The 18,847-nt window shown below is 50.2% G+C and overlaps 2 long non-coding RNA genes across 2 annotated transcripts in view; one reads left to right on the top strand and one right to left on the bottom strand.

Moving 5' to 3' along the window:
* Window positions 1–14,336, bottom strand: part of LOC139032564 (uncharacterized) — a 99,333-nt gene extending 84,997 nt beyond the window's left edge. Inside the window, exon 1 of the long non-coding RNA XR_011485092.1 lies at window positions 14,146–14,336. This is a non-coding gene — a long non-coding RNA (uncharacterized lncRNA). The remainder of the gene's footprint in view (window positions 1–14,145) is intronic.
* Window positions 14,337–16,004: 1,668 nt separating this feature from the next.
* On the top strand, window positions 16,005–18,290 carry LOC139032640 (uncharacterized). The gene is made up of 2 exons (XR_011485223.1): window positions 16,005–16,447; window positions 16,907–18,290. It is a non-coding gene; the product is annotated as an uncharacterized lncRNA (long non-coding RNA).
* Window positions 18,291–18,847: the final 557 nt, after the last annotated feature.

The following is an 18,847-nucleotide window of genomic DNA, read 5'->3' as shown; positions in this document are numbered from 1 at the left end:
AGATGGAATCTAGGTCTCCTCCCCTGGAACCCAAATGGGACTTGATGACTGTCTCAGTGAATGGCAGACACAACACAGGATGACTTTCAAGGCAAAGTCATTATAGGCAATATAATATATTGCCTATATAATATAATATATAATATAGGCAAAATAAAACTCTCCCTCTCAGGTCACTAGCTTTTGGAGCCCTGTGCCGCCTTGTAGAAGTCTGAGGCAGCCATGCTATGAGAAAGCAAAGCTTCCTTAGTCAAAAGCAGAGATGGCATGACAGGAAAAATGCCTGGCCAGCGCCCAGACGTTCCACACACTGCTGATCCCACCAGAAACAGTCGCCAGAACTACTCAGCATAGCCACTCCAAGTTCCTGATTCACAAAACCCACAAGAAATGCTACTCAAGATGCTAAGTTTCAGAGTTAATTATAACACAGCACTAGAAAGCTGGAGAAGAACTGACTCATTGGAAAAGACCCTGATGCTGGGAAAGATTGAAGGCAGGAGGAGAAGGGGACGACTGGCATCACCGACTCGATGGACATGAGTTTGAGTAAACTCCGGGAGTTGGTGATGGACAGGGAGGCCTGGCGTGCTGCAGTCCATGGGGTTGCAAAGAGTCGGACACGACTGAGCGACTGAACTGACTGACTGAGACAGCTGGAAGAGATTTTGATCCCTGTTCAAAAAGTAAGAAAAAATCGAATCCTCTACTACATTTAAACTAAACTAAATCAAAATAAAACAACCTCAGGAATGATGGCTGAGAAACACCTCAAGTTTTAGAACTGTATTCTGGAACACAAGAGATGTTAGCTGACTTAATACACATCATCTGTAATTTAAAGTTACCTGACTGCCTCACACTCCAATTTACAACTATGAGACATAATGCCTGAATTTTCTAGTCAGCGTTTATTTAACTGATATGAGTTTTTAATTGTTCCCATAAAATTAAGCTAGGCTTAAAGAAAAAATCAAATTAGGATGACCAGTAATGAGAACAACCTCTAACAAGGAGCCCTTGGTGAGTTTGGGTGGCAGAGCAGTGGGACCTGCCTTGAGCTTCACAGCGGCCTCCCAGGCTGCCGTATGGAAAATACGCGGGCAGGGGGCTTGTGAGGGGGCAGAGGGCAACCTCCCACCTGCGGAGGTCCAGGCCGGAAACCCCCGCCCGTGGACCAAGGGGTCAGATTCTGGCATTGCTGACTAGACTTCCTGGAAAACAGCATGCAGGGTGGAGAGAAAAAGAAGCACCGAGAATGACGCTGAGGCTTCTGGAAGCATGGAGAAGGGCTGAAGAAGGAGAAGATTCCAGGGGAGAGCTTGGAGCCTGTGGTGTGAGAGTGGTTAGAGGTGACGAGGGCGCCGAGCTGCATCTCTCGAGCAGTTAATGGGATGGAGCCCACTTCCCAGGACCCCCTCCCCAGTCTCCCGGGTGGGTCACAGACTATCCGCGCGGAGTCTGGAGGCGGAGGTGAGGCAGCAGCCGGGGTCTGGACGGGCCCTGCCGCACCAGGGGCGCCGGGCAGCCAGGCAGGAGGCAGCCCCTCCGCAACCAACCGCCCTCCCCTCCCCTCCCCGCTCTGCCGACCAGGCTCAGGTGCCCGCAGCTCTTCAGCAGGCCCTCCCTCGGTCCAGGTCGGAGGCCCTGAGAGGCAGACGTGGCCACAGTTTGTCCAGCTCCCTCCCACTCCAGGTTCCGCTCTTCTTCCCAAGCACAGGTTCAGCTGACCCACAGCATCCATGGGCTCCCCGCCCCTGGAGGCAAAGCCAGCAGCTCTTCACAGACCTTTCAACAGCTCCCACGGCTGCAGAAATTCTAACTGCTGCATCACCCATAGTGGTTCTGCCCTTCTGATGAGACTCTGATCCAGCATCCAAGGGAGATACCGAGTAGGCGCTGGCTGCGAGTCTCAAGTTCAAGGGAAATGGTCCCAGATGGGTGTTAAATTGAGGAATCGTTGCCACGTGACTGGTATTTAAAGCCCTGAGCCTGGGTTAGATCACCCAAAGAGAGCTTTCGAGGAGGTCCAATGCCCTGGGAGCTCCATGGTAAAGAGGTGGAGGCAGGAGGGAACATCCAAGGAGACTGAGAGCTACCAGTGAGACCGAAGGAATCCCAGATGACACTCATGGTTCAAGGCGAAGGAGGAACGTCAGGAGGAGGCTGAGCTTGACCATATCAGCTGAGATGAGTTTGGAGACGGGACTGCCATGCCTGAAGGTATTATTATTGACATTGTCCAGAGGGGTTTGCTGAAGTGGATGAGTGAAGTCTGATCAGAGCAGATTCAAGAGGAAATGGGGAGAGAGACAGTGGAGAAAACTGTTGAGAAATTTCTTCGTGAAGGAGGGCAGAAAAATAATGAAGGAAAAATAACATCGATAAAAAGTTGTGGTTTTTTTGTTTTTTATCTTAAGATGGGAAAAACAAAGCCTGCTTGCTTTCCGGTGGGAATGACCCAGGAGAGAAGGGACTTGACTGCTGGAGGCGGGTCTTGACATGTGATGGTGATGCTGACGGGGCTGGTTCCTGGGGAGGCCGCTGGCCCCAGGAGCCTGGACAGCTGGAGAAGGGACAGGAACACAGGGTCAGGGGCTTCCTGACCGGATGTGTGCACGGGGTCTGGATGGCCCCTTCGGATGACCTGCTTTCTCAGTGAGCAGACACAAAGCCGTCAGCTGAGAGTGAACACGGGGGGAAGATGCCGGGGGTTTCCAGAGAGCAAAGGGCACGGAAGATCTCTGTAGGCAGCAGGAGAGCACACGGACCCCAGGGAAATGCAGGATGTTCTCAAGGCCCACCCAGGGATGCTGGGTGTGAACGTGGAGGGAGAGGGTGTGATGTGTGTGTGAGAGCCATGCTTGGCTGTGCAGTCAGTCGTGGACCAGAGAAAACGAGGGCAGGGAGGGTGGGAGGCAGCGGACCTGTGGCTTTGTTGACTGAGAAGGACGAAGAAGAGACGCCTGGTGAGGACCAGGGTGTCCCCAAGACTGTAACTGTACTAGTTTGTGGCAGAACTTTAACTGCGCCAAGAGGCAGGGGATGTGGGTGGAGAACAGGTGACCAGGTCTGTGGAGTGAAGGTCCCATTGGGATCAAAGGATTGTTGGGCTCAAGGTGCTGGGCCGGTCAATGGGGATGGAGGTGGGACGTGGGAGACAAGAGATGAAGGCCAGGGGAGGTGAGGACGTGGAGGTGAGCGGCTGACCGAGAATGGAGGACAGGATTATGGGGACCAGGAGTGACAAGACCCAAGGGCCAGGGCACAGCAAGAATCACAGACGGGGGCCCTGAAACCAACAGCAGGTAGCATGCAAAAAGTGCTGAAAGGAGCGATAGTGATCTGATTAGGAGCTCAAAGGATCCAGCAACGAAGGGACGGGAGTGTCATGAGCCCCTCCCCCCCACTGCTGGGGGAGGGGGGCCCTGCTGCACAGGGTGGGACCCGGGACGCTCGGCGGGGCCAGAGGAGAGGGTGGTTTATGAGCCTCATGCCCTCACACCTGGGAGGAGGGCGCTGTGTGCACACACGGTCACATGCGGGCTGCTGTCCAGATGGCAGACGGCAGTGAACCTGCAAAGCCTCTGCAGGGGGCAGGCTCTGTAGGGGCAGGAGGGCGCAGGAGGGGCCGGCTGGCTTGTTGGGGTAATTTTGCAGGGAAGTGACCTTGTCAGGCTGAGGACCCGTCGGCGCACGCCTGATCTAGGTGACCGGGGACCAGTGTGCAGGAGGCCTTTCCTCCTGGCTGGGAGCAGATCCAGCGAGATCAGGGCCACGCATGATTAAGTCTTTGGTGCCCAGGAGGCTCCAAGAGGTCAAGGCAGCTTGAAGTTTTTCAGACCTTACACTTGGCCCGAGCTGATGACTCTGATACTGAGAGGGAGTGGGTGGCAGAGTCTGACGGTGCAGGGTCAGAGCTGGGAGGTGACAGGACGGGGGAGGGCTGTGGAAAGGAGTAATGGGGCTTAGAGAGGACACTCCCCACTCCCCTCACCTGGGGAGCTGCAGGGTCCTCCGAGGACACTCGGGTTCAGTCAGGCGAAGGGACTGCCCAGAAAGAAAAGCTGAGGGATATGGAGAAATGAGCTGATGACAGCGGTGAGTTCCAGGGGTGTCCTGGAAGGTTCCAGGAGCTGGGGATGACTGAGAGGCGGGGGGAAAGAAGGGACTGCGGAACTTCATGGCAAACAGAAGTCAGGGACAGCTGGGGTCCCCGGGGCTGGGGCTCCCCGGGGTGACAGGTACGAACAAGGGGCAAGCAACAGAGGCGAGTCTTGACAGCCTCGAGGCACAGGCTGACCGTCTGGGGCGGGAGGAGGAGGCAGGTTCTGGTGGGCTCTGCCATGACTGCTAATGGTCTCTGGATTCATCTCTGGGCTCCACTCATGTGAGGGAAAAGAGGGAGATGGAATAGGATTCCGAGGGTGATCTTTAGTCCATAATATGAGGTTCTGTGGGCCTCCCAGGGGGCGCTAGTGGTAAAGAACCCACCTGCAGTAGATACAGGAGACACAGGTTCAATCCTTGGGTTGGGAAGATCCCCTGGAGGAGGGCATGGCAACCCACTCCAGTACTCTCGTCCGGAAAATCCCCATGGACAGAGGAGCCTGGCGGGCTACAATCCATGGAATCACAAAGAGTAGGACACGACTGAGCGACTCAGCACAGCCCAGCCATGCTCTAGATTCCGGTTCCCCGTGTGCGTCCCCATCTCCATCTCAGCCCTCCAGGATCAAGGTCAGGGCTACCTCCGAAAGCCTCTCGTCTCCCATGCTCTGGACCCTCTCTACCTCTCTACCACCGCCTGGGCAAGACTAACCCAGTCACAGGCGTCACATGTCTCTGCTTGCACGGGGAAAGAAGCATTTTCTGCCCTCTCTCTCTACACAGACACCCCCCCACACACACACACACAAAGTGCCACACACACCCCCCCCCACACACACACACACAAAGTGCAAGGGTCTTGGGCGGGGCTGGCTCTTCTCCTAAATATCCTGAGATACCGAGTGTGGTGCTGGGGCAGCCCGAGCCCAGCTCTCAAGGCGGCGTCTCTCCTCCACCACGCGTGTCCTTTCCCTCAAATCTGCTCCTCGTGCAGAGCAGAGCTTCTTCAGCCAGCAATTCTACAGCAAGTTGCGAGAGGGTCATGCGCCGTCTCAGGTCCAGCCGAGGACAGACCTCTTAAGGGATTCCATGGACCCTCTTAGGGTTTCCTAACTCGTCCAGGATCCTTTCCATGGGAACTCTCTTTCTTCCTTTCCAAAGACAAGGAGAGAGCTTCCAGAAAGCAGATGCAACACACCATCTGCCTTCATTTCAGGGAAGAGAAATCCCCAGGACAGAGAAGGGCAAAGTCCCATCTCATGACAAAGAGCTCTTCCTGGGACACTTGTCTTTTCAGTTCATATCCACATAGCCCCAGAGCCTTCCCCTCCTCCAAGACGTGTCCTCGGAATTCCACCTCTCTGCTCTGCTCGTATCCTGCCCATGTCTAACTGAGACTGTGGAATTAGGCCTCAAGTCTCAGTTTCCATCTCAGTCACATGGGATCATTGTTACTACCGACACATTCTAATACTTACTCTTCTCAGGAACATATAGGTTAACACAAGTGGCATGCTTTCTAATCTTTTTTTTCTCCTAATTATTTACGGGCTATGCATTTTGTGTAGTCATCGGCCGTCTCTAAAGGGAACGCTGACATTTCCCGTGGCTGGCAACTGCTCTGCACAGCAGCTGGTTATCTGATCTGTCTGCTCAACAGGTTCCTCTTTGACATTTAATAAACTGCAGTGATTTCACATTTAGTTATTTCCCCCATGTGCTCAATGAGGGCAAAGCACCATATAAAGGCCATCTTAGATGAAAATTACAGAGGCAATTTTTTATGGATAAGCAGAAAGTAAAAGTTATCTTTTTTACTTGGCTTCTTCTTTTTTTTGTCTGAAATTTACATCTTCAACTTTTCTTTGGAAATACATGATCTTACTCTAACATTTTTGCTGTTTACAGATTTTCTTCATAATGTATTTGTCATCAGCTGCTTTGGTTATGGTTTTATCTCTTTAATGATAAAGATGTTGTTAAACAAAGGGCAAAAAGCAAAGTTTTCTTGCTTTCTTTTTTATGGAACTAGAGCTCCTTAAATCAGAATAGACTGAGTTTAGAAAGAGAAAGAGTTTTCCAATAAACCCTTCCCTCAGTGAGTGTTCATGGAAGCGCTACACATTCAATCGGTCGACATTTCAGAACATACTGAAAGAAGAGCGTAATTCAAGGTCATCAGTTTGCCTAGATCCTCAAACACCAGGTCTCTGGCAATTTGATTTTATGCTAGAAGAGATTTAGACAGAAAAGCCAAGCATATTTTTCTGACTATTCTTCCACCAAAGGAAAACATACCCCAAAGCAGCCCAGCAAAACATCCCAAATAACAGGCCCCACCACGTGAGAATTCTTATTTTTCCACAGTCACAGTTATAGAAAGGATAAAACTTTTCAAAGGCTCAAACGTTTCTTCCTAATGCATATTCTCACTGGTGTTTTGCTTCACAAGAAAGTTTCTATCCTAAGTACTGACTTACCAGGCTTGCATCTGGCCAGCTCCTTGGAGAGGCTCCACTTTGTTTTGAGGTTGTGTCTGACACTTAATACATAAAATTCAGCCAGTTCTGCTGCCTGGTGTTATGACTTGGTTTACCCCCGTGACTCCATGACAGGACAGAACCCCAATCCCTTCTTTCTGCAAAGTCTTCAGATGACTTTCTCCCTCATTCTCCTCTTCTTCGCTGAAGGCCACGATGAAAACCAAACAATTCCAAATTACCTGGGCAGGAAAAGCTGTCAAACGTACATGTGTCAAGCAAAGTAGGCGTCATCAATCACAAAAGGAAGTAGAAGCTTCCTCAAGTAGCTGTGGTAACACCACAGCTCTCTGCCTGTGAGTATTTGTCAAAGGAGTGAGTTTTTTCAAAAGGAGAATGAGACGCAAGTGTGGGCAGGGGCACTCCTGCCAGCCGAGAGAAAACAGCCGGAGGGTAACCAGACCCGGCGGCTCTGACAATTAATCCAGCGGCAGGAAGTGCACTGGTTTGGCTAACGCTGGAGAAACAGTGGCCTCTGATGGAGCCCAGATGTCATACTGATTACACACGGTGTGGAAACTGGGAGCTTATTCTGACAGTCACTCAAGGGAACAGACGGAATGAGAGGCCCAACTGGAAAGCCGTCTCAGGCCTAATTATTTCACTTTTATCAAGTCCAAAAGCTCTACTCTGTTCTTATCCTCTATCTTTCCTTCCCTGCAGTGTGACCTTTGTCCTTGCAGACACTTTAACGTTGTAAACGTACTCTAATGAGGTGTAACTTTTAAACAATCAGTGTTGACACATGAATTTTTGTTTACCTAATGTTCTGACATTCTCTACAGTGATATCATAAGCAAAAGATAGGACAGTGTTTATTCTGACAACCTCTATTTGAAAAATATCTTACAACGGGGGAAAAAAAAAATCTCCCATTTCTCCCCAGAGCAGTTTTGCCCACTTGCCACATAAAATATAGGCAGATGGTGAGCGGTAGTGAGACGTTCAGGTTATTCCAATCCTTACTATGTTTGTTTATTTTCTTTTATGCCATTTTTACAAATGTGAACACAGCCAGGAAATTAGTAACAAGCTGATCCAAAAGAAAACCAGACAGAGAGGCTGCTGCCCCGACCCTTTCAGACCTGGCATTTCCTGGGGCTTGGGGAATTTTGTGTTTAGAGGACTCCGACCCTCCACCAGGCAGACCCCAGCGTGTCACTTGTGATAAGGTCGCGTGAAATCCACAACAGACGCTGAGGGGACAAAGCCAAGGTAAGAGGAGGCAGGAGAAGAAATATTTGAGGAGAGCTCCCTGAACTTTGCGTAGCATGACTTTGGTGGAAAACAACACACAGTTAAATGTAAAATAAATTCAAAGATAAGCCAAAAGGAAGGCTCCACTTGTGGGGAACTTACCTGTTAAAGATGATTCCTGCAGTTTTCTATTTAAGTGCTAGCACAAGGTCACGTTGGACTTCCCTGGTGGTGCAGAGGTTAAAGCATCTGCCTGCAATGTGGGAGACCCGGGTTCGATCCCTGGGTCGGGAAGACTCCCTGGAGGAGGGAATGGCAACCCACTCAGTATTCTTGCCTGGAAAACCCCATGGACTGAAGGCAGCACATTTAGCAGAAGTCTTGGCATCAACGACAATTTTACCCTTGTGTTGCCTCCAGTCAGTAGCCCTGTCACATTACATTGTGCGTGTGTGTGTGTGTGAGTGTGTGAGTGTGTGTGCGCACTCAGTCGCTCCCGTTGTGTCTGACTCTTTGCAACCCAGTGGACTGTACCCCGCCAGGCTCCTCTGTCCATGGGATTCTCCAGGCAAGAATACTGGAGTGGCTTGCCATGTCCTTCTCCAGGGAGTCTTCCCCACCCAAGGATCAAACCTGATTCTCATCTCCTGCATTGGCAGGCAGGTTCTTTACCACGAGCACCAGTGGTAAAGCCTCGTTATCTGTTTACTAAGAACAAAGCCAGGAATCTTCATGGATCAATATCAAGATTCTAAGATAATTATCCTGTTGGTTTTCAATTATTATTTTCCTCAGGGCATGTTTATGGTCTTACTTCCTAAGAGTATTTTAGTTACATGAAAATTCATAAAACATTCTCAACACATAAGTGTTTCATGATATCACTGGATGGTCAGTTCTTATTTATGCCTGAATGCAGGTTGTTCGTTGAAAACATTTTGCAGGCCTGGTGGGAGACCAAGAGGAATTTTGGCAAATGTCTCCTGGAGGTTTGAAACCTACTGAAATACTGTACAATGAAGCATTGTCTGCAATTGTGACTTAACCACATTCTTATCTGCTTTTGTATTTATGGGAGCTGTAAACAGCTTCCAAAGTTCAGACTACCTCACAGAGAGGAACTCTGATTTCTACTCTGTGAAGGCATGCATGCATCCCCTGTTCTGTTTCTGTTTCTGCAGTATTTTCTCTTCTCCAGCTTTCTATTCCCTTTTTCTTATGAAGGTCACCTCTCCCTCTCTGCCATGTCCCAGGATTTATTCCACTCACTGATATTTTCTAAGTCAGATAGAGAAGGATGCCACTTCTTGCCCCTTCTCTACTTATTCTATGCTATTTTCTTTTGGAGCAGTTATAAAGGAGACAACACTCTAAAGATTTTAAACAGTAGTGAAGCAGGAGGGAAGGGGCAGGGTGCAACCTTTAAGAGAAGGACATAGCCATAAGACATGGCCCAACGGGCTAGAACCATCTAGGTCCAAGATGCCGGAAGAGTTGCCTTCCACTAGAGCTTGAACCTCACACGTTAGCATCATTGTAATACGTTAGCATAAGCTAAGGGACACCCAATTGTGCCATGAAAGTCCCGAAGCAATCAAAGATCTCCTCCCAAAGAGTTGGAATAACCCTCCTGCTCTTTAGCCTATGAAATTACTCTGTCCATAGAGACTAGTCACTCCACATTTCAGACCTCTCACCTTTTGAGCTGGTCCACACTCTGTCTATGGAGTGTGTTTCTCTCTAAACAAATCCACTTCTTACCTGTCACTTTGTGCCTCACTGAGTTTTTTCTGTGATGAGACATCAAAGACCTGAGCCTCGTTAAGCCCTAAGACCAGTTGTGTGAGATCTCAGTTAAAAGACAGTGGGTTCAAGTCTCAGTCCGAGTTTCATGGATTCAGTAGTAGTTGAACTCGTTTATTGTTCTTCTTGCCTAAATATTTTTTTCTCTTTACAAAAGTAATAAGGCTCACTGAGGACTTCCCTGGTGGTCCAGTGACTAAGACTGTACTCCCAATGCAGGGGGCCCAGGTTTCATCCCTGGTTGGGGAATTGGATCCCACATGCTACAGTGAAGACCTGGTGCAGCCTAATCAATAAATTAATTAAAAGACTACCTTCTAAAGAAAAAAAAAGTAATAAGACGCATTGTACAAAACTTGAATATTGAAGAAAGTCCAAAGTACAAAACTTGATCATGCAAATCAACCACATGCCCATCACCCAGAGATAATCACTCTCAGTGTTTTCTCCCAGGCCTTTTTCTCTACATGTATTTACTCTTCATAAGATTCAGAGAGTGTTGCGTCCTCCTTTCTCCACCTACCTTTATATTTTTAAGTATTTACATCCCCACATTCTTCAAATGTGGTTTTAATTTCAATACAGTTCTCATAGTGTATTTACTCCTGCCCCAGGGGAGTCACTTACAATATTCCCAGCTTTTCATTATTTTAAATGATCTTGTTGAGAATGTCTTTCTAGACATTTTAAAATCGTCCCCTCTTCATCTTCGTCAAAACAACCAATTGGGACTTCCCTGGTGGTCTAGTGGCTAAGACACTGCATACCCAATGCAGGGGGCCCAGGTTCCATCCCTGGTCAGGGAGCTAGATCCCACGTGCTGCAACTAAAGATACCTCGGGCCCCACCTTGCAAAATAAATAAATAAACTGGCCAAATAAATAAATATTAAAAACAAGAGCAATAGCAAAAAGCCATCAAGCCAGTCCTTCCCTGTTCACACATGCCCCAGTCCCCTCTGAGGTGAGAGCTGCCTTCACACTTCCTTCAACTGCCGGGGCCCAGAGAGATTCTATCACTTGCCTGAGGCCACATAACTAGTTGTCTGAAATGCAGACTCTGATTTTTTTTTTTCACTTTCTCCATATCTCATGCTCTAACAGTAAAGCTGTCCTTTTGAACTGTCTTTTTTTAAACCCATTTGTTTTCATTCTATACCAGCACTTGCCACCCGGTTCCAACCGCTTCCTTGTAGCTACACCCCAAAGCCCCCTAGATGGGCCTCCTGCCCCTGGACCCCATTGTTCTGACCCCCCACACACACCACTGCCTGATGGGTCTTCCTTTAAGCCACTCACCCAACAAGCCTGTGAAGCCCTACATGAAACAAGAACACTGCCCCGCTCTCAAAGCTCACTCTCCCTTCCAGTCCTCCTCACTCACTGCCCACTTCCTTTTCTGCTCACCACCCCACTCCTGGCTTCCTGCCACCTCCTTGTAATCTGTACCCCAAGCAGAATATTCTTCTCTTCAAATTCTACTTCTAAGGCCCAGCTCAGGTCTCATTTAATCCATGAAATAGAGCGAGCCTCCCATTGAATTTGAAGTTGGCCAACCTGAGTTCAAAGCTTTGCTTTGCTAATTTTGCTGGGAGATTTGGGGCAAGGGGAGTCAACTTTTCTGAGTCACTTCTGCATATGTAAAGGTAAATTGTTATACTAATACCTGCCTTTCATCAGCCTCCCAGAGTCCTAAGAAGGAGGGAATGTGAGTCATAAAGGTTTAGTGAGCAACTATGTGCTATGCAAATGAGAAACGGAAGCTTCAATACTTTGGCCACCTGATGCAAACAGATGACTGATTGGAAAATGCCCTGATGCTGGGAAAGACTGAAGGCAGAAGAAGAAGAAGGTGAAAGAGGATGAGATGGCTGGATGGCATCACCGACACAATGGACATAAACTTGGCAAGGTCCGGGAGATGGGGAAGGACAGGGAAGGAAGCCTGGCGTGCTGCAGTCCGTGGGGTCACAAGAGCTGGACACAGATTAGCGACTAAACAACCACCACCACCATCCACTCTCTGAAGCAGTTCAGTATCCAGGTCTGCACCGGGCAGACTAGCAGTGACTACACCCTGTCCCGTCAGACTCTCCCTGTTCCCTGCCCGGTGACCCCTTTCCCTCAGCGTGGCTATAAAGGCCTGAACTCCGTGCGGTCCCTTGCCTCACCTCCATAACCCCTGGAGTCCAACACAGCATGTCCTTGTCAGACTGCTGGCCTAATCCTCGAGTTCCAGTTGGATTCGAATCACATGGGACTTAAGAGTCCCAGCCTTCTGTCAGTCTTTTGGAGTAGGAAAGCCTCACACTTTGGGGAGAAGTCCTAGAAGACGCGGGTCAAGGGTAGCATCCACCTTTGTGAGTCTGGAAATGTGCTCTCATTTGGATCTTGCCTCCCAGAGACTTTCACTGCATTTTCACAGTAACCCTTATTTAGTAAAGCACTTAGTGAAATCAAAGAGCAGAGGCAAGGAAGTCCTGTGGACATCCAGGAACCAGACCAGACCGTGGATATGTTTATCAGAAAGGTCAGGGAACCTAGTCACGAAAGATGGTTCACTGATGATCTGCTTGTAAATTACTCATTTAGTCTGAAATTCATTCCTCAGCTTTGATTATCTAGTTTCTAGAGACCTAAGCACAGTTTCCCCTAATAGTTCCACCCCTAAAAAAGCCAGGTCTAGGGTAAAGGTTAGGGTTTGTAACAAGAAATGGGGTTTAGGTTAGAGTTAAGGGTTAGCACTGCATTTGGGTTTAGGGTTCAGGTTATGACTGGGGTGTGATTAGCATCAGAGTGAAAGTTCTGCTTCGGGTGAGGACTCGGTTTAGATGCGCAGATGCAGAATCAGGCCAGAGTTAGTGTTAGTGTGACATGCAGGCTGGGGGTTGGAACTAGGTTTAGGGTTAAGGAAACAGGTTAGGGTTGGACTTAAGGTTGGGGTTAAGCTAGATTCCTGGATATAAAGGACGATTTTAGTACAAGTTGTGCTTTAGAATTCTACTTTGTATGGTTAAGGACACATTTCCACCAGCTTCTCAGGAACTAGTACAGCACCTTTAGAAAGAAACTTCACTGTACAGCACTGCAAGATCAAATGCAATATACAGTTTCCCCTAGTTCATCAGAGTGTTTTTTAAATCTCTAATCCTGAAAATTAAAAAAAACAACTCTGGTGAACTATGGAAAACTGCATATTGCATTTGACCTTGGAAAGCTGTAGAGTGAAGATTAAATCTCTAATTCTAAAAGGGCTTTCCCGGTGGCTCAGATGGTAAAGAATCTGCCAACAATGTGGGAGACTTGGGTTCGATCCCTGGGTCGGGAAAATCCCCTGGAGACGGGAATGACAACCCACTCGAGTCTTCTTGCCTGGAGAATTCACAAACAGAAAAGCCTGGCAGACTGCAGCCCACGGGGCTGCATGACTGAGCAACTACAATCCCGAAAAGGCAAGTACCACTTCTAACGTCATTGTTAACACCCTGAAGTTCATTTTGTAGACTGTGTCCAGTTTGTACTGCCCTCATCTCCTCCTGATATGCTGAACCCCTACCAGAAAAACTGACACCATTAAAGAAAAAAGTTGTGACCTGGAATCCACTTACGTTTTACCCCACAACTACATTTTAAAATAAACACCATATACTGTTGAAGGGCTGGTCATCTGTCAAGCACCACAAACAGAAAACACAATCTGTTCTCACTAGAACCACACTCCAAAGTGTTCGGTGTGGCTCACATCTGCATTTCCAGCCCAAATTTCTTTCTCAAACTGCAAAGCTGGATTTCTAGGCAAATTGCAACTGGTTGGAAAGTGAGCCCCTCTCCACTGCCCTCACTCGGCATACCGGCTTCTCTTTCTCTTCCATTCTTCGATTTGGCAACACTGTTAACGGAGGACCCGAAACAAAAGCCTCCTCAAACTCCTCTTCACCTCCCACCATCCCCTCCTGTTGCAGAAATTCTCAGATCTCCACGGCATCCCCTCTATCTTCAATTAGGCCCTTAGCATTGCTTGCTTAAATCATTGCAACAGCCTCTTAAATAGCTCTCGAGTAACGTTCGTACGTTCAAGCTCTTCCCCTCACATTGTCAGCACACGGGACATCTTTGTCATGTGACCACCAGACTTCCCTGCTGGCTCAGCGGTAAAGAATCCGCCTGCCATGCAGGAGACCCGGGGTTCAGTCCTTGTGTTGGGAAGATCCCCTGGAGAAGGAAATGGAACCCACGGCGGTATTCTTGCCTCGGAAATCCCACGGACAGAGGAGCCTGGCGGGCTCCAGTCCATGGGGTCACAGGAGTTGGAAATGACTGACTGACTACAAAAACCACTACCACCCGCAGCTGAAATGTTGCTAAATCCCCTGCCAGAGCCTCTGCCGTGGGGACTCCCTCAGTTTGCTTCCTGGGAGTTTCCAGCCCTGCACGCCTTGCACATGTACCACCGCACGCCTTGCACATGTACCACACTTCACTGCACTCACACTTACGTGCGTCTCGCAGGAGGGGACGTCAAGCTTCTGGAAGCTGAGACAGTCTCATTCACTGCTGCACCACTGGTATCCTGAACCACGCCTGGCACCCAGGGAGTGCCCACAAAATTTTGCTGAAAGAAAATAGCTCACGGGGCTAAATAACTCCCGGAGATCCTCTTTATATATTAGCACACCCAGTCCCAAAATAAAACTTATGCTGTGCAAGGCTTCTTTAAAAAGCACACCCTGCATCTTAACAGGAAGTTACAGATGAATAAACAGCTGACAGAACAAACTAAAGAGCATCCAGTGAATCAGCAGTTGACCATTCAGTGGCTGTTAACTAGACACAGGGGGTGAGCAGATGCGGACAGAAGCTCACTTTCACTGCTAGCGGGCTTCACAAGATGCTCCAAAGCTCCGAGCAGAAGGGCACCTGCACATCTCACCCCCGGGGAAGACTCGGGCACAGAAGCAGACCGACCATAGCAAACATGACGCTGGCAGGCTTGCTGAATACAGAACCTGATTCACACCAAACTGGAGGCCACAGAACGCCCGCCACACCCTGTCTTGTCCAACTCGTGGAGCAGGGAGCCTGGTGTGCGGTTTTTAGTTGACGTTCGTGAGAAGATGATGACTCTGTGGACAGTACAGATTTCTATAACCTCTGGGTGTCTGCACTGCAACACAACTAAAGAGGGGGTGGGGTGCTGTGTTCACAATTCTAAAATCTGAGAGTTCAGCTCCCATGCGCATTACAGAGCTGAAGGCCCAGGAGATATAGCCCTGGGCACACACCTACAGCCCGAAGCTTTCTCTCTTAGGAAAATGCTGGCCCTTATTTAGAATGCGTGCGAGCTAAGTCGCTTCAGCCGTGTCCAACTCTTTGCGATGCTATGGACCATAGCCCTCCAGGCTCATCTGTCCATGAAATTCTCCAGGCAAGAACACTGGGTGGGTTGCCATGCCCTCCTCCAGGGGATCTTCTCAATCCACGAATGGAGCCCCACTCTCCTGTATTTCTGTGTTGGCCTGTGGGTTCTTTACCGCCAGCGCCACCTGGGAAGTCCTTTATTTAGTATAGGGGGGCTTACTGAGAACTTCCACTGACAGCTTCCGCTTGGGAAGCTGTGTGTGCCTGTCTGTGGTCAGAGGAAGCAGAAGCAGATGAGAGGTGGGAGCCAGTATACAAAGGGATCCTGGCCAGACTACGTGAATATAGAACTCTGACCACAAAGGTCCATCTAGTCAAAGCTATGGTTTTTCCAGAGGTCATGTATGGATGTGAGAATTGGACCATAAAGAAAGCCGAGTGCCGAAGAATGGATGCTTTTGAACTGTGGTGTTGTAGAAGACTCTTGAGATTCCCTTGGACTGCAAGGAGATCCAACCAGTGCATCCTAAAGGAAATCAGTCCTGAATATTTATTGGAAGGACTGATGCTGAAGCTGAAACTGATACTTTGGCCACCTGAGGTGAAGAACTGACTCCTCGGAAAAGACCCTGATGCTGGGAAACATTGAAGGTGGGAGAAGGGGACGACAGAGGATGAGATGGTTGGATGGCATCACGGGCTCAATGGACATGAGTTTGAGTGGACTCCAGGAGTTGGTGATGGACAGGGAGGCCTGGCGTGCTGCAGTCCATGATGACTGAGTGACTGATCTGAACTGAACTGACCCACAATCCTTCCAGCAACCAGGCCCGCTCGATGGGGAGGATGTGGCTCAGTGTATGCAAGCTTCCTTAAGGTCAGGGGTGGGCGCCCCTCCCGCGCCGCCGCCAGCTCTGCGTGTTTTCAAGTGGTGGTACCAGTGGGCGCGTCTCCGTGGATTTCACACCGGGGTGACTCTGGAGCGTGCCTCCCGCTTACTGCGATGGAAGCTGGACGCGGCGGGGCGGGGAGCGTGGGTGGATCTAGAACTGGAAGGGGGCCCTTCCATTTGGGTAGGAGTCGTTGGGGTGCAGGTAAAGCCTGGGGGCCGCGGGAGAAAAGGGGAAGGAGATGAGGAACGCGCCCCGCGGGCAACGGTGCGGGCGCCAGGCGAAGGAGACGGCGGTGCTGGCGACGGTGACAGCCACGGCCGGCCGCAGCGAGGGGGGCGGTGGCCGGCGGAAGCTAACCCGCCGCCACCGGGGCGCCTCGCCGGCAGTCGGGCAGCGAGCCCGGCCCCAACGCGCGCCGCGGGACCCGCCGCTCGTCCTCACGAAGGTGGCCGCGTGCGGAGGGCCTTGGGGCGCGGGGAGCCGGCGCGCCGGGAGGGCCGGAGCTCGGAGACGTAACCCGGAGCTGATCGGAGAGGCGCGGGGGAGGGTGGGGAGGGGATGGAGGCGGGGCAGGAAGGGAGAAAAGGGGATGGTGGCGCGGGGAGGAGAGGAGAGGGCAGGGGATGGAGGGGTGATGGGCACGGGGAGGGAAGGGGAGGGGAAGGGGCGGAGGAGGGAAGGTAGGAGAAGGGATGGGGGTGATGGGGGCGGGGAGGGGGGAGGGGATGGGATGGGGGTGATGGGGGTGATGAGGGCGGGGAGGGGGCGAGAGAGGGGATAGGATGGGGGTAGTGGGGGCGGGGAGGGGGGAGGGGATGGGATGGGGGTGATGGGGGTGATGAGGGTGGGGGAGGGGAGGAGACGAGGTGAGGTGCGGGCGTGGGTCTCCTCGGACCTCCTGACCACCTGAGAACCAGCGGGTGGGGAGGAGGCGCTGACCCCCACCATCTCATTCTGCCTCGGGTTTTCCCTTCTTCCTCCAAACCGCCCGGGCGCTCGTCACCAGCCCTCCGGAGCCCAACGTTAGCCGGTTAGCCCGTCATCCTTCGGCTCATCTGTGCACACCCGGTCCGTGTCTCCCCCACCAATCCCCGACCCCACCACCCCGCCCACAGGAGTCAGATCCCAGAGGCCCGGCAATAACTTCAAGGAACCAGTTCCAAGGCAGAAGCACCTCAGCGGATGAAAAGGCCTCCGGACACCCGGACCTACTGCCCTCTCCGTGGGGCGCCCCCGCCCTCCTTCAGGGCTGGGTGACTTGACTTTAGCCTTCCTCCCTGGCTGCCTCTCCTCTCCCTCGGAATTGCCCCAGGAGATGATTTCATCAGCCTACAGTCCATTTGAGGGAGGCACTGCTTTACAAGCCTGTCCACTGCCCTGGCCCCTGCCAGACGCCCTCCAACCTCCAGAGGCAGATCTGTGATGCCGCTGGGGGAAGAATTACATCACTTTAGTTCACTCGAGCCAAGACCCTGCGGATAAGTTTAGCACCACAACAAAGAGACCCCCGGAACCACCACGGGGAACTCGTGGACAAGAAGGGCTATAGATCTTTCTCCTGTCGATCCCATCCACCCTGTGAGTAACCAGATAGGCACACCCGTTGTTAGATTAGTCTTCATTAGTAAACTGCATTTTCCTACCAGGGTTTCAAAGACCATCTGTGGATCTTGCTTCCTGAAACGTAAATGGAAATGTTGATACGGATGGAATAGGATAGTTATACAGGCATCTGGGCTTCCCTGGTGGCTCAGAGGTAAAGAATCTGCCTGCAGCGCAGGAGACCTGGGTTCTATCCCTGGGTGGGAAAGATTCCCTGGAGAAGGGAATGGCAACCCACTCCAGTATTCTTGCCTGGAGACGTCTGCGGACAGAGGAGCCTGGTGGGCTACACTCCAGGAGGTTGCAAAGAGTCGGACATGACTGAACCACTAGCTGTAGAAGTCCCAGGAGGGGACTGTAGATAGAGAAGGAAACCTGGGGAACTTTGGGAAACCACTGTAAGTTAATGATTGCTCAAGAAGGCTATCAGAATATCATGGAAGGAAGCAGGCTTGCTTAACCTGCTTTATAAAACCATAAATAAAAGCATGCATGAGATATGCCCCAGGTCATTAGGTGGAAGAAAACCGTCACCACCCTTCCACTGATTTGAGTAAGTGCTATCATAATCCTAGTTTGACTTCAGAGGGTCAGACACTCTCCTGCCAGGTATGAAGGAGGAACTAGTGATATAACCCACACGTCTCTTCAAAGATGGTGGTCTTTTCTTCTCGCCATTTTCCTTTGACTATAAAGTTGTAGCTCACTTTAGTCTCAGGGCTGAGCCCCCACATGCCCGCTTGCCTATCTCACAAGCATCCTGTATTAATAAATCTGTTTCTTGCCTATCTCTGTGCCTCTCAGTGAACTCCTTCTGTGCTGAGACCCAAAGATCCTAAGCCTCAGTAAGTCCAGACACCAAGTGAGTGAATGAATTGAAAGATTAGGGGTTTGAGTCCCAATCTGAGGTTTGACCTGGAGAAGAGCAGGTTTGAGTCCTGGCCATATGGATTCAAGTCCCATTCTGCATTGCATGATTTCAATGTGACTTGGTTTTTAAAGCCTTCCAAAATCTATTCCTATAGTGGCTTTCTAAATTCACCTCCTAATCCCCTACAATCCTGAATCAGAGTCTGATTTCAGTCTAAATCATTTCTATGAATATTTATTGAACACCCCAGGCACTACAGTATGTATTACAAATAAATAAGACAAAGTCCCTACCCTAAAGGCACTTAGGACACATCAGGAGAGTCAAACACATAAGTAACTATAACAAAATCACAGCAAAAATAATCAGTAACTTTACTGAGTGTTTCATATTAGGTATCATCAGTGAAACAGGAGGGAAGGGGGCAGGGAACAACCCCTAAAAAGAATAATATAGCTCAAGGACATTACATAA

Source organism: Odocoileus virginianus, chromosome 32 (assembly GCF_023699985.2).
Source record: "Odocoileus virginianus isolate 20LAN1187 ecotype Illinois chromosome 32, Ovbor_1.2, whole genome shotgun sequence".
Classification (NCBI taxonomy): domain Eukaryota; kingdom Metazoa; phylum Chordata; class Mammalia; order Artiodactyla; family Cervidae; genus Odocoileus; species Odocoileus virginianus.
This window is presented reverse-complemented; position numbering and strand designations above follow the sequence as displayed.